Source organism: Euphorbia lathyris, chromosome 4 (assembly GCF_963576675.1).
Source record: "Euphorbia lathyris chromosome 4, ddEupLath1.1, whole genome shotgun sequence".
Lineage (NCBI taxonomy): Eukaryota > Viridiplantae > Streptophyta > Magnoliopsida > Malpighiales > Euphorbiaceae > Euphorbia > Euphorbia lathyris.
In genome coordinates, this window is record NC_088913.1 from 75,171,202 (window position 1) to 75,185,134 (window position 13,933).

The 13,933-nt window shown below is 33.2% G+C and overlaps 1 long non-coding RNA gene across 2 annotated transcripts; it reads left to right on the forward strand.

The window, feature by feature from the left end:
* The first annotated feature begins 6,792 nt into the window (after positions 1–6,792).
* LOC136226514 (uncharacterized) lies at positions 6,793–9,836 on the forward strand. 2 transcript variants are annotated; one of them, XR_010687754.1, is made up of 3 exons: positions 6,795–7,118; positions 7,615–8,284; positions 9,402–9,836. It is a non-coding gene; the product is annotated as an uncharacterized lncRNA (long non-coding RNA). The 2 variants fall into 2 exon arrangements; XR_010687753.1 differs by having other exon boundaries at positions 6,793–7,118; positions 7,615–9,836.
* Positions 9,837–13,933: the final 4,097 nt, after the last annotated feature.

The window sequence follows — 13,933 nt, forward strand, 5'->3', positions numbered from 1 at the left end:
CAGGGTAATTATGCATATCTGGTTGAAGTAATGGGCTGTTGTGTACTAACTATAAATGATTTCATTTGTCAGGTTTCAAATGAAATAAGAGTTGACAAGTCTACCGTTTCAGAGACCTTGAGGTGGCTTGCTTCTGGACCGAATAGTCACGTTCCTACATATCAGGGTTATCATGTCAACGGCATTGATTGCAACACAAAAGAACGGGACGTTACCAAATCAGTTCAAAACAGTGGTGTCTTCTTAGTTGTCGATGCTTTGCAGTTTGCAAGCGCAAAGGATAAAAGGCCTAAGACTATGGACATGAATTTTTATGGGCGTATCAGTGAGATTTGGGAGGTGGACTACTACCACTTTAGGATTCCAGTATTCCTGTGTGATTGGGTTGAGTCAGCTAGAGGGGTGAAAGTAGACGATCTAGGCTTTACTTTGGTCAAAGTAGATAGAATTGGTCATTTGAAATATCCATTCGTGCTGGCTACCCATGTAAAGCAAATATTTTACATTGAGGACCCCTTGGATCCTGAATGGTCGGTTGTCGTGACGTGCCCAGATAAATATTTCAAATGTGATGATGAAGATGAAGCTGATGTGGTTGATGATGATTATTATGATGATGATAACAGCAGGATATTCGATGAACATCCACTGAATGTGCCTGCCTTCGATGATGTTGACACCGATTGTACAGTTTCATATGCTAGACCAGGAGAAGAAGCAATCTGGATTGATAAGTGAAATTATGATGAAATTGTTTGTGTGCTTGTTCTTATACAATGTATGTCAATCTGGATTTACTTGTACACTTTGGAATAATTAATGTTTGATGAAATCAATGTGATTTGCTTGAGTTATTGTGTGTGAACTTGCTTTGGTTATAATGTGATTGATTGTGAGTTATTGTGCATACTCCTAATGTCATGTACCTACAAGTTTCCTTCATTTATGTTTTGATTGATGCAACTTCAGGAATATCATCATGGCACCCAGCTCTAATACAAGAGGAGCACCAGAAAAAACACATGCACGACAACTTGCAAAAAAATAAAGCAAGCTGCTAAGTAGTCATTAGAACGCAAGAGGGTCAATCAGACTGAGAGAAAATGTAAAGTGTCACCCAACAATGACGAGACAGCGATCACAACCCTCAGTAAACGTCAATCGAGTTCACCTCCCTCTGAATCGCCACCTGTTGTCGACGAACCTGAAGTCACAAATGTGACTGGTGGGTTAAAACTGCTAAAACGTGAGACCGTGACTATGGCGTGGCTGACCCAAGCCATGATTCGAATGAAGAAGATGAACATTAAGTATAATCACCATGGAGATCCTATTGGCAAGGAGTTTGGGTGGATGCAATCTTCTATAGGAGTGTTGGCACGCACGAGGATATCCATTGCGTACAAAGACTGGAGACAAGTGACAGCTGATGCAAAGGAACAGCTTTGGGAATCTGTTACGGTATACACATATTTGTATGCTGTTCTTTAGATGTTATTTGTATGCTATTCTTTAGACGTTATTTGTATGCTGTTCTTTAGACTGTACTTGTATGCTGTTCTTTAGTCGTTGTTTGTGCTATCACCGAGTCAAAAGAAGGAAGTCCTGGTATCTGCTGCAACCAAATGGAGGAACTTCAAGTCTTTACTTACGTCCAAGTATATCATGCCCCACAAGGATGATGTAGAGGTCTTGCAAAAGGTTCCTGATGACTACCGGTTCATGAATAAGGACGACGGACATCAGTTTGTATTCGATCGGCTTACAAATCAGCACATGGTTTGCCATTTGATTTACGTATATGCTTTACTCTTAATCTGTTAGTTTGTATGTGCCATGCTAACAAATACACATATATACATGGCTTTATTGTTTAGGAATGTTGGAGTTTAGTGTCCTAAAGACAATTGTTTTAGGATATAAATATTAATGAATAAATTGTTTATTTAATCATTTGTTTAATTAGATATATAGCATTAAAATGTAACTATATATAAAGGCACAAATCTTTCATAAAGAAAGTAACCCTAAATTTATTTAAGTAGTTAAAAAGTGTTCATACAAGCATGAAGTGAGACTGTACTTTATAATAGACCAATAGACTTAAAGTAAACCCAAGTCAAGTAATATGTTATAGGGGTTGGCATATTACTGTTGAGACTTGCATGTAATTGTGTTTTCTGTCGAGACAGAAAGCTGATCTCACAAGCTTTAGATATTCAGATATCTAGACAGTTACATGGATCCGGTGAAGGAGTTCATTAGGATTGGGACCCGACTTGAGATAACAGAATGGATTGATTTATCTAATGTGTCAACTGTTCATCTCATTGGTATTAGTAGGTATAACTAATCCTCAGACTCAAACATTCGTTAATTAGTGATTTTGGATTATGGAGTCTGATACTTTGATTCTGTGCGAGCACGATCCAACAAGTGAGAGCCTGGGGTGTGTGAGAGCAGGGTTGGGTATCACACAAAGTAATTGCAGAATAGTTAATGTCAGATTGAGCATTCATCACTCCCGATAAGTGGGAGATATATCTAACTGGCCGCTTGTGGTGAATTGACTGAAATCCTTGCAAGGTGATAGAGTTAAGAGTAGAAATGAACATTTCACTTAACTTATCTTTTCAGAGTGAATTCAACCTGTACAAGTAAAACCGGACTCTTCATTATATATAACCTTGACACATTCCATGGTTGTAAAGAATTAACCGACAGGATATAGTTGATGAAGGATCGTATTATACTGTACCTAATGCAGAAAGGTTAACATCAGTTATCAACCTGACTTTTTAATTGCTCTGAGGGAATATCATAGGTTCTGCTAGTAACAGCTCGCGACGGTATTCCGTTATATATATGTTGGAATTAATTATGATGAATTAATTTCAAAGGATATGTACGGCTAGTGGCAATAAAGGACCTAATGGGTCGCATAGGGGACTTGGAACCAGAGGACGAAAATGTAATTAGTGAGACACTAATATATGGGCCGAAATTTGTAATTAAATTAGGGATAAATTAATTTGATTAATAATTATAATTGGATTATAGTTGTGAATTAAATTAAAGGATTATCTAATAATATTAATTAGAGATTTTAATGCGATTGAAATTCTAATTAATTATCCCTAACAATAATTAAATTACTAATTTGATTAGTGATATTATCTAAATATAATTAGTTATTATTTAGATAATAATAAGTGTTTATTTAATTATCTAATTAGTAATCCTATTCCGAATAAGATTCTAATTAATTAATTACCTAACACAATTGGGATTAGGGTTTTGAGAAGTCTATAAATAGACTCCCTAACCCCAATATTTCCACTAACACACATACAAGGGGCAAGAGGAATCGTTCCGAAACCGTCTCGGCTAATTACAATCTTTCTTACTCTCTCTTTGATCTCGTATCGATTTCTGTTAGAGGCAATCATTGCGATTGCTACTATTAAGGTTGATTACTGATTAGTTATTCTTTTCTGTGTTGTTTCTTTTGTTGTTCGTGATACACGGATTAAGAGTTGTGGACACTTCGTTTGCAACTGTAGATAGTTCTTCAGAAAAAGGTATCTTATTCTATCCCTCTTTATATGAAATAACAATTAACAGATCTTGGAAAATGGGAAATAGATAAAATAGATAAAATTTTATTATTCCGTTGCGCCTAGGCTTGTCTATTTTCCTTCATTGGTATCAGAGCCTATGTTAAATCTGTTATTTCATATATGTAAATAAAAGGGTTTTCAATCAGATTGAATAGATTTATTGTTAGGTTAATTAATAAATTTGATTTGGTTAATTAATCTAAAGATAAATGGTTAAGATGAGATTAAGATGTTTTATGATTCGGTTAATTAACAAAGGGGTTTGTAGAATTAAACGGTTGATTAAAACGATGTTTGTATATGTGATATACTTGTTTTGTGGATTAAGGGTTTTAATTGTTTGAATCGTTAAAAGAGTTAATTAGATTAATCTTTGAAGAATTTGATTTTGTTAACGTTTCGAATGAAACGGTTAAAACCGATTAATTAGGGATATATATTTAGAAATAACTATATATAAATTATAAATCGGTTTATAAGTTTATATATAAAAGTTTTATGTAAATCGGAATTAGAGTTCTAATTTGATATAAACGAATTAAGTTAAAAGTGTTTTCATTTGATTTAAACTTAAAATAGTTTTTAAATAAACAATAAAAAAATTAATTAATTGATGTGTTCTTTCGAACACAGCAATTGACACAATTGTTGTGTCGATCGCAAGTGCGGCGTTGCTGCCCCTTTTGGCAGTAATGCTGCCCTTCGTCGCGGATGAGATTCGCGATGGGGCGAATCCGGTTTTCGCCCCCTCACATTTATTTAATGTTTTGATATTCTAAATATTTTGATTTTTCGGAAACTAAAACTAATATATAAGGAATTAATTAATCCACTTGATTTTGATCGTTGTCTATTTTAAATTCTATAGATTGAATTGAGTTATCTAATTAAAGTTATTTTGATAAGGTTAATTAGATTAACTATTTCATTGATACAAAATTAAAATTTAGGAACAACGAATCAACCCATATAAGTTTATTAATTTATAATTGTTATAATTAATAAAAGGATATGGTAATTGTGTGTGTTTTAATTTGATTTTGCAAACCGATTTTGTGTTTAATAATCATGTTTGATGTATTAGTTAATCACGTTAAACGGTTTTGGTAAAATGATTAAACGCAATAATTTAATAATCTCTCGTCTTAAAAGTTTTGTGTTTTGGAATTGATTTTGCAAAGTTATTTGATGTTTAATTATTTGTATGGATACGGTTGAATTAAACATGATATATAATTTTGGTAAAATAATTGAACACAAATAATTAATATTTGTATAGTTATATTTTGAAAGTCTAATTAAGTTTATTTTTGATATATTTTAATTAGAATAAAATATAAATGATACAAAAGTTAATTAAAGGTTAATTTCATAGTAAAATTTATTAAAGGACTAAATTGATAGTAAAATTAATTTAAGGGTTAATTTGATTAACTAAAATATTACATAAATAGTTTATGTAATCAACTAATTAAATTTATTTAATTGAGTCTTTGCATGTTTGGTGTTATAGACATATTTACACCCCTCTATAATTGTTATTTAGTCTTTTGGTATTTTTTGGAAAATAGGGCATGTGTGTCCTGCCTTACCTACTCTCTATTGTATTTCTCTTCTCACCTAAATCCCTTCAAATTAGTTGAAGTATTCTAAAGTAGTATAGAAATTAAATATTGTTGTAAATCAAGGCGCCAAGAAAAGACGGAGGACCTGAAGGATAAATATGTAATAGTTAGTATTTACCCTAGGGTGACCTTTATTCCGTTTCTGGCTCAACGGAATAATTTAGATGACATGTCCATAACTACCAATGTAAATTGTATGTGTCTGATGTATGCTAAAGCAAATCAAGACTAGGTTAGATTATGAGACTTAAAATAAAATCCCTCACTAATTAAAAGTTAAGTAAATAAGCAAGTTATTAAAATCGGTTGCCCCTCCCTGATATTATAATTCAGCCGGCAGTACTAGGGGCCTTTGGGTTGTTGAGCAAACTCAAGTTCGGGGTCTTATGGTAACACCTGAATTATCGAAAATCGTTTTCACGAATATGGGGTAATACTTAAATTAGATTATGATAATTGGATGAGCAAACTCATGTTTTTATAAACTAATGTGCAATATGGTTGGGATTAATATGAATGCATATTAGTTACTAATGCGGTTAGTAACCCAATAACCTAGGAATCACATGGTTGATGTGATTGATTGCATGAATCTACCACTACAAAAAAATTGGTCTATGACGACACTTTTGTAGTGACGCTTTTCGATTTGTGTCTCCATAATTTCACATTTAGCGACACTTTTATCTTTGTGTCGGCTTGTATTGTTACTTAACAACGCTTTTTATGCTTCGATGGCATATTTAGAAAATTAACTACGCTTTAAAAAAAAGCATCGATATTTTTTTCAAGACGGTTTAGATTTTACGTCGTGAAAAAGTGTCCCGATATTTTTTCATTTGAATATATTTTTATTTTTTATTTTCATATTTAAAAACTCAACCACGCTCTTTAATTTTGTGTCGCCTTTTACAATCACTTAACGACGCTTTTAATATTTTGTTGGCATTTTGAAAAATTTAACAACGTATTTGAAAAAAAAGCGTTAGTATTTTTATAAGTTAAAGACGGTTTAGATTTTGTATCGATAAAAAATGTTCTGGTATTTTTTTAATTTCAAGACGTCTTTAGTTTTGTCCCTATATTTTAAAAATTCAACAACACTTTTTCTATTTGTGTCGCGTTTTAAAATCACTTAATAATGTTTTTAATTTTTTTTGGCTTTTTTTAAAATTTAACTACAGATTTGAAATTAAGCGTCAACATTTTATGTAAATATAAAGACGGTTTAATTTTGTGTCGATAAAAAGTGTCATAATAACTTTTTTAAGTTAAAACTGTTAAGAATTAATATTGAAAAATTATGCAATATTTTTTAAATTTTGAGATATTTTGATTTTCACTTCTGTATTTATAAATTCATCCACGTTTTTTTTGTATTGATTTTTATCATTTAATGATGATTTTAATTTTTCTGTGATATTTTTAAAAATTTCAATACACTTGTAAAAAAGAATACCCACGTTTTTTTAGTTTGAAAACGGTTTAAATTTTGCATCAACCGTGTTTCCATATTTCCTAACTAAACATTTTATTGTCATTTTAAAATTTGGATAAATTAGCAAAATTCTTTAGTTTATCTACCTTTTTTATCTACAAAATATTATCCCGCGTTCTCTTCTCTTCCACGAGCTGCAACCTCCCTCTAACCCTAACCGAGTAACGCCGCCGCCACCACCACCACCACATTTCCAGCCAAAGAAGGCTAGCAAGATGTTGCTTTGCACAATGCAGCAGCCCCTTCCACGCTGCAAGCTCACAATTTGAGCAGTTCTAATGCCTATTCTCCACGCGATTTTCAGCAACGTTCAGATCAACTTTGAGGAATTGCTTCCGGCAGTCGTGACAGTTGCTATCCTCTTTGATTGTTTAGGTATGGTTTTTCCATTGGCTTGAATACTCCGAATCTGGCTTCCTCTATTGACTTCTCAAATCATTTTGAGAAACCTCAGATTCAGTTCCTTCTTAGATCAATTCTCAAAATCGCCTCAGGAAGTTGCAATAATTGCTATCTAATTCGACCTTCTCTTTTTACTGCCCAAACAATTCCAGACGCTATAATCTAACCTTCATAGGCTTATGAAATGTATGTCCCCCCCTTCTTTTTATATATCCCCCTTGCTTCTTTTTAAATTCCCCCCTTTCTTTGCAAACCTAAATAAAGTGCTTGAGTACAGAGGATGAGATTAATCTTTGCTGATGGTAGTGACGGAAATGGAGATTAAAAAACTTCCCTTTCCACTTGATATCCAATTTTTGTTCCTTTTTTTTTTGTCTTTTCTCTATTTTCTTCATTTGGTTCACTGTGGTGTTTTTAAGTATGCTAATTGATGAGGAAAGTTTCTTTGTTTTTTGTTTTTTCTTTGCAGATTGATGAATGGCTCAATTATTCTCGTATCTTTTCAGCAGTGTCAAAGTTTGCTTATCAATTGTACCTGAAAACAATATTTTCTTGTTGGATATTGCTTATCAATTGCAGACTTATCAATTTTGGTCAGGTCTAGCAGATATTTGTTTCAACTATCACTTGTAGTATGTTTCAGTTATTGCTTATGATTATTGATGCTCACATACCATATTTCGTTGATAGTCTTACAGAAACACAGTAGAAGATGTTATGGTTTACTTGGTACCCTTTAATTTGTGATTATGTGGTTTATAGTCCAAATGACATGATTTTGTCAACTTGATGGTGTGACAAAATAGGCAGATCAGAGGAAGAACTAATACCGTAAAACTGATTATTCAATTTCATTGTTGTAATTATGGTTATGCTCTAGTAGACTTCGAGTGTGACCATAGCATTTTCATGTTTATAATACTCGGCAATCTAGTCTTTTGGAATGCCCTGTTTCTTATGGATGTCCTATTGTTGCTGTTCTAGATGATCTCTTCGTCAAAAATGCCCAAATTGATGTGATTCTGACCCGTTAAACTGTTGTTCATGAAATTGCTATGCATGGTTATGCTGCTGTCCAAAATGGAAATGCTCTGCTCTTAAATGCCCAAACATATCCTAAATGGAGTAAATGTCTGAAGGTATGCTTTTGTTCCAATTGTAAAAAAAGATGTTGTGATCCACGTTTGTTTACTATTTTAAAAAATTAAGTACTGTAAGGTATATCTTTCAATATTTTTTGTTTCCTAGAGTAAGCATTGCCTCAATCTCAGGCATAAGGATTTTGAATCAATTTCATGTGGTTTTGTTCTTCGATTGGATATTCTATGTGTTACTTTAAATCAACCCAAAAAACGTAGAAGCAATATAAACATTGATTAGATATCTGAGGCTATTTAGAGTCATTGGAGTTCACAAGGGATAGAGCTTTTTGGTAATAAATGGTAAGACACATTCTCTATTGAGACACATATCCTTAGCTGAAGTACTTCTTTAACTCAAACCAAGAGGACCTAAAATTAATGAAATTGTTGTGCAAAATAATTGAATGGGTAGGCCTTGTCTCAATGGGTTATGGTTGTTGCTGCTTACAGATTATTGAACAGAGGGGCTACAACACTAATCCTTTAAATCTGAAAATAGAAAATAGAAAAGAATATCAAGGTCTAGCTGTCAGGGTTATGGTTGTACACTGTAAAAGAACTCGCTTGATATGCGGTGTTGGTATATATTTTTACTAGTTCTTCTATGAGCCTCTCTAAGTTGTTAAGATTTTGTTCTATTTTCACTGCACACTAAAGAATATGTTATTGATTGTAGATGTAATTTCTTCTATCGAACTCTTATTACATTTATGTAATTTGTTGGCAGAAATTGCCTACTTTTCAATTTCTTTATAATTGGCTTTATTTTTCAAATGGAATGCATTAGTTTCTTTTTCTACATGAAAATTTTCAAAAGTTAGATATCATTTATTCTACTAGCGGAAGAAGACAGAATAATGGTTTTCACGACAAGGAATAAGACTAGTTTGACAGAGATATCCGCATTTGTGTGTGTAATTTTAAGGGATTGCTTGTGCACTTCAACTAATTTTTTAGGCCTATTTCTTTCTACAGCTCTTTTTCTTTCCTCAATTTATTTGGCTTATCATAGAAATGAGTTGTATATGGTGTGTTTATCTTGTAAATATGCATAGTTAGTGACATATCCATATTAATGCTAAATATTGCCATGTATTTTATTACCATTTTGTAGGTCTTATTAATTCAGTTCAACAACTCCAGCAGCCCCACCAGTTTGCTAGTTCTCATGCTTCAAAATTTTCCTACGTACTTATATGATGAGTGTTGAGTTTGATTAGTTTGTTAATTTGAAATTTGATTCAAAATTTTATGGTTGCTTTTTTGTTGTTAGCAGAGCTTGTGATTACCTTAAAGGTTAGCTACATTGGGACTTGCAGGAGGAATAAGGCCAGCATATTGCCATGTTGATGAAGATGAATATGGTTCGGTACTATTTCATAGAACGTGGTCAGTTAAAGTCACAACAACTCTAAGAGTTCCGCTCATGGATGGCTATTTGATTCGTTTGGAATTTTATATTAGGTGTTTGTGAGCTATACATGAAATACAGTGATATTTATGTAACCGAAGGTTGATTTAGTTTAATATATTAAATTTTTGTATTCAAGTATTTACCATCAATTACTTTTTATTTTACTTTTTAAGAAATTTTTTATCAATTACTTTCTGAATTGATAAATAATTATTTTAATATTTAGTATCTGATGTATCTAAATATGGACATTTACAAGCGTGGGTATTTTAGCCGTGAAATTTCGTTGCATTAGGGGCGTAATCGATTTTTATGTAGTCAAATGTAGACACCTTTTTAATTATCTGTCGTCAATTTGGAGACGCTATTAAATTAAAGTGTCGTGATATGCAAGACGCTAATAATATTTCTGAAGCGAAATAACGACATAACAAATATTATGTGTTGTTCATTTGCAACGCTTTATTAAAACGTAGTGGAAATTTCTGAAATTAAAAATAAATAATTTTAAAAAAAATCAAGACGCTAACAATATAAGTGTTGGAAACATGACGCTTGTATGCAATATGTCGTTGGGCAAAATTTACCCACACAATGTTTTATGCGTCGTTAAATTTAACGACATGCGATTTAACGACACTTGGGACGACGTTTAAAAAAAGCGTGGGTAAACATTTAGCGACACTGAAATGTGTCGTTAAACCATAAAATTTAGCGTCGTAATAGACCATTTTTTTTTGTAGTGTACCTAATGAATGAAACTAGCTTGTTGAGCAAACTTAAGGTGAAATTTCAGGAGTTAGGATTTTAGCTCACTAAGGGATTTGTGAAATTCTTCGAATTAATATTGAGGGTTATTAATTTGGTAAAATAGTGGGAGCAATTTAAAATAAATTAAAGTCCTATGTTTTAAATTGAAATATATTAAAGCAAATGAATAACATCTGTCACTCTATCTCACTCTCAAGTTAAAGTAAATACTCTGAATCATCATAGCTAAAATGGATCTACGTAATATTTTAACCGATAACAAATTGAATAGTTCAAAATTCACCAACTGTTTTTGGCAAACTCAAAATTGTTTTGAGGATTCGAAATGATTGGGTATGTATTAAGATACATTGATATCCATCGTCAAAATTGTTTTGAGATTCGAAAAGATTGGGTATGTATTAAGATACGTCGATACCCAATGTCCTTGTTGATGATGCTCCTATCAAGAAGATTGATGTTTACCGAAAGCACCAATTAGATGATGAACGTACAGGATGTATCATACTTGCAGCTATGGCACTAGAGTTACAAAGGCAACATAAGAACATGGATGCGTATTCCATGGTTATGCACTTGGAGGAGGTGTTTTGAGAAACAGACTCAAATGCGAAAGTTATGAGATAGCGATGATTGTTTCACTCCAAGATGCAAGAAGGTTCTTCTGTTGTGGCACTTTGTGTCAAGATGATTGACTACTTCACCAAAGCTTTCTAGTATTGGATTTGTGATGAATTAAGTGTCGACTTAGTTCTACAATCCCTCCCAAAGATTTATTCATAAGTTCATCATGAACTATCAGATGAATAACTCAGAGACCTCTATCGAAGAGCTTTTGAATACGCTCAAGTCAGTTGAGCCCAAATCTTACGAAAGTGAGGTCAGCACTTGTTATTGAGGGATCTCACAAGAGAAAGGGAAGTTTGCCAATTCTAAAGATTCCAAGAAGAACAAATGCATTAAACCCAAGTCAATAAAAGCAAGAAGGGAATGCCACCAATATGGTAAAGAAGGGAATTGGAAGATGAACTGTAATAAGTACTTAAACTCTCTCTAGAAGAAGGGCCATGATGGTGCTTTTACTTTTAGAACTAAAGGATAGATAATTCAACTTACTTGTGATAGTCACCTAGGCCATGTAAGCAAGAAACATATGTCTAAGCTGCATCAAGATGGGCTTATAGACTCAGTTGATTTTGAATCAATGAACACATGTAAGTCTTGTTTAAAAGAAAGATGACAAAGACACCCTTTAGCAATAAAGGAGAATGTGTATCAGACACTCTAGGACTAGTACATTCAGATGTATGTAGTCATATGTCAACACAAGCAAGAGAAAGGTTCAGTTACTTCATTAGCTTCATAAGATGATCATACCAGATATTGATTCATCTGCTTGATGAAGCATAAGTTAGAAGATTTTGAGAAAGTTCAAATGCTTCACGAATGAAGTAAGAAAAACAAACAAGAAAGAATATTATAGTGCTTCGATTAGATCGTCGTGGAGAATATCTTTCTAATGATTTTCTGAATTATCTAAATTGAATATAGGATTCGCTCATAATGGACTCCTCCGTATACACCATGATGTATCTGAAAGGAGAAATTGTACTCTATTAGATATAGTACGATTCATGATGAGCACAACCTCTCTTCCAAAGATGTTCTAAGGCTACGCCCTAGAAACCGCCTTATTTACCTTGAACCGAGTATCCACAAAACCGCCAAGTTCTATTCCATTTGAATTGTTCATAGGAAAAGAAACCCAGTTTCTCTTTCATGAGAATTTAGGGGTGTTCAGCACATGTTAAATACATAGCATCAGATTAAGTTAGACCCTAAATCTGATAAATATTTCTTCATTGGAATTTCGAAAGAAACAGTAGGATATTACTTTTATCATTCGGATGATCGAAAGTAATAGTATCCAAACACGCTGTATTTCTAGAGAAAGAGTTTCTTCTAGAAACACAAGTAGAAAGCGTGATTGAACTTGAAGAAGTTCATGAAGAAGGATTGGCTGAAATAGCGGAAGCGATAGGTGGAACCGAATCTGTCTCACAGGATGAGACACTGGTGACATTACTGACTCATATGTCTGGTCGAGTTCATCAAATCCCAAAGAGATTTGGATTTTTATTGGGAGCCAATGAAATCCCAAAGAGATTTGGATTTCTAGTGGGAGACAACGAAGAGGTTCACGTGTTAGACGATGAGCCTACGACTTATGGGAAGGCTCTTGTAAACCTGTACATGTAAGCTAGTAGGAGCTCGTATGAGCCTTTATATGTAAACTAGTGGGAGCTTGGTCGTTTACTTAGTATTATATGTCGATGATATTCTACTAATGGGAACGACGTAGCTATACTGAAATTGGTGAAAATTTTGGTTATCAGATAAAATCCTCCATAATAGACTTAGGAGAAGCAGCTTACATCTTAAGGATTAAAATCTATGGAGATTGATTGAGAAGACTGCTTGACCCCTCCTAGTCTAAATACATTGACAAAGTGCTCAAAGCGTTTTGCACTAGACCTAACATCACTTTTGCTTTAAGCATGACAAAGTCAATTATAGGTCAATCCGAGTGATGGTCACTGGATTGTTGTCAAGAACATTCTTAAGTACTTAAAATGACTGAAGATATGTTCCGGGTATATGGAGATGAAATTTGAAAGTTGGAGACTTTTAGATGCAAGTCATCAAACAGATGAAAATGATCTTACAGAATACAAGTTTATTCTGAAAGAGGTACGATTAGCTGGAATAGTTCCGAGTAGGAAATCATGACCGAGCCAGTAAATTAAATCAGAGTATATATATATGTAGCAGCTTCGGAAGCACCTAAAAGGAAGTTTGGAATGCAAGTTCATTAATGAACTAGGCGTGGTACCTGACATTGTTAATGAGATTAACAATAGAGTTGTTGCTCTTGCTAAGGGCCCGCGGTCTCATAATACGTCCAAACACTACCTCAGTCGTTACCATCTCTTCCGAGAGATAACAACAAGAGTAGATGTGAGAATTAAAAGAGTGCCCACCAAGGCACAATCTTATGGATCCATTTAAAGAATACCTTACCCCAAAAGGTTCATGATCGTCATGCGAACGCTTATGGGAATGTTTTCAGAAACAATTGGCTTTAGTCCAAGTGGGAGAATGTTGGAGTTTAGTGTCCTAAAGACAATTGTTTTAGGATATAAATATTAATGAATAAATTGTTTATTTAATCATTTGTTTAATCAGATATATAGCATTAAAATGTAACTATATATAAAGGCACAAATCTTTCATAAAGAAAGTAACCCTAAGTTTATTTAAGTAGTTATAAAGTGTTCATACAAGCATGAAGTGAGACTGTACTTTATAATAGACCAATAGACTTAAAGTAAACCCAAGTCAAGTAATATGTTATAGGGGTTGGCATATTACTGTTGAGACTTGCATGTAACAGTGTTTTC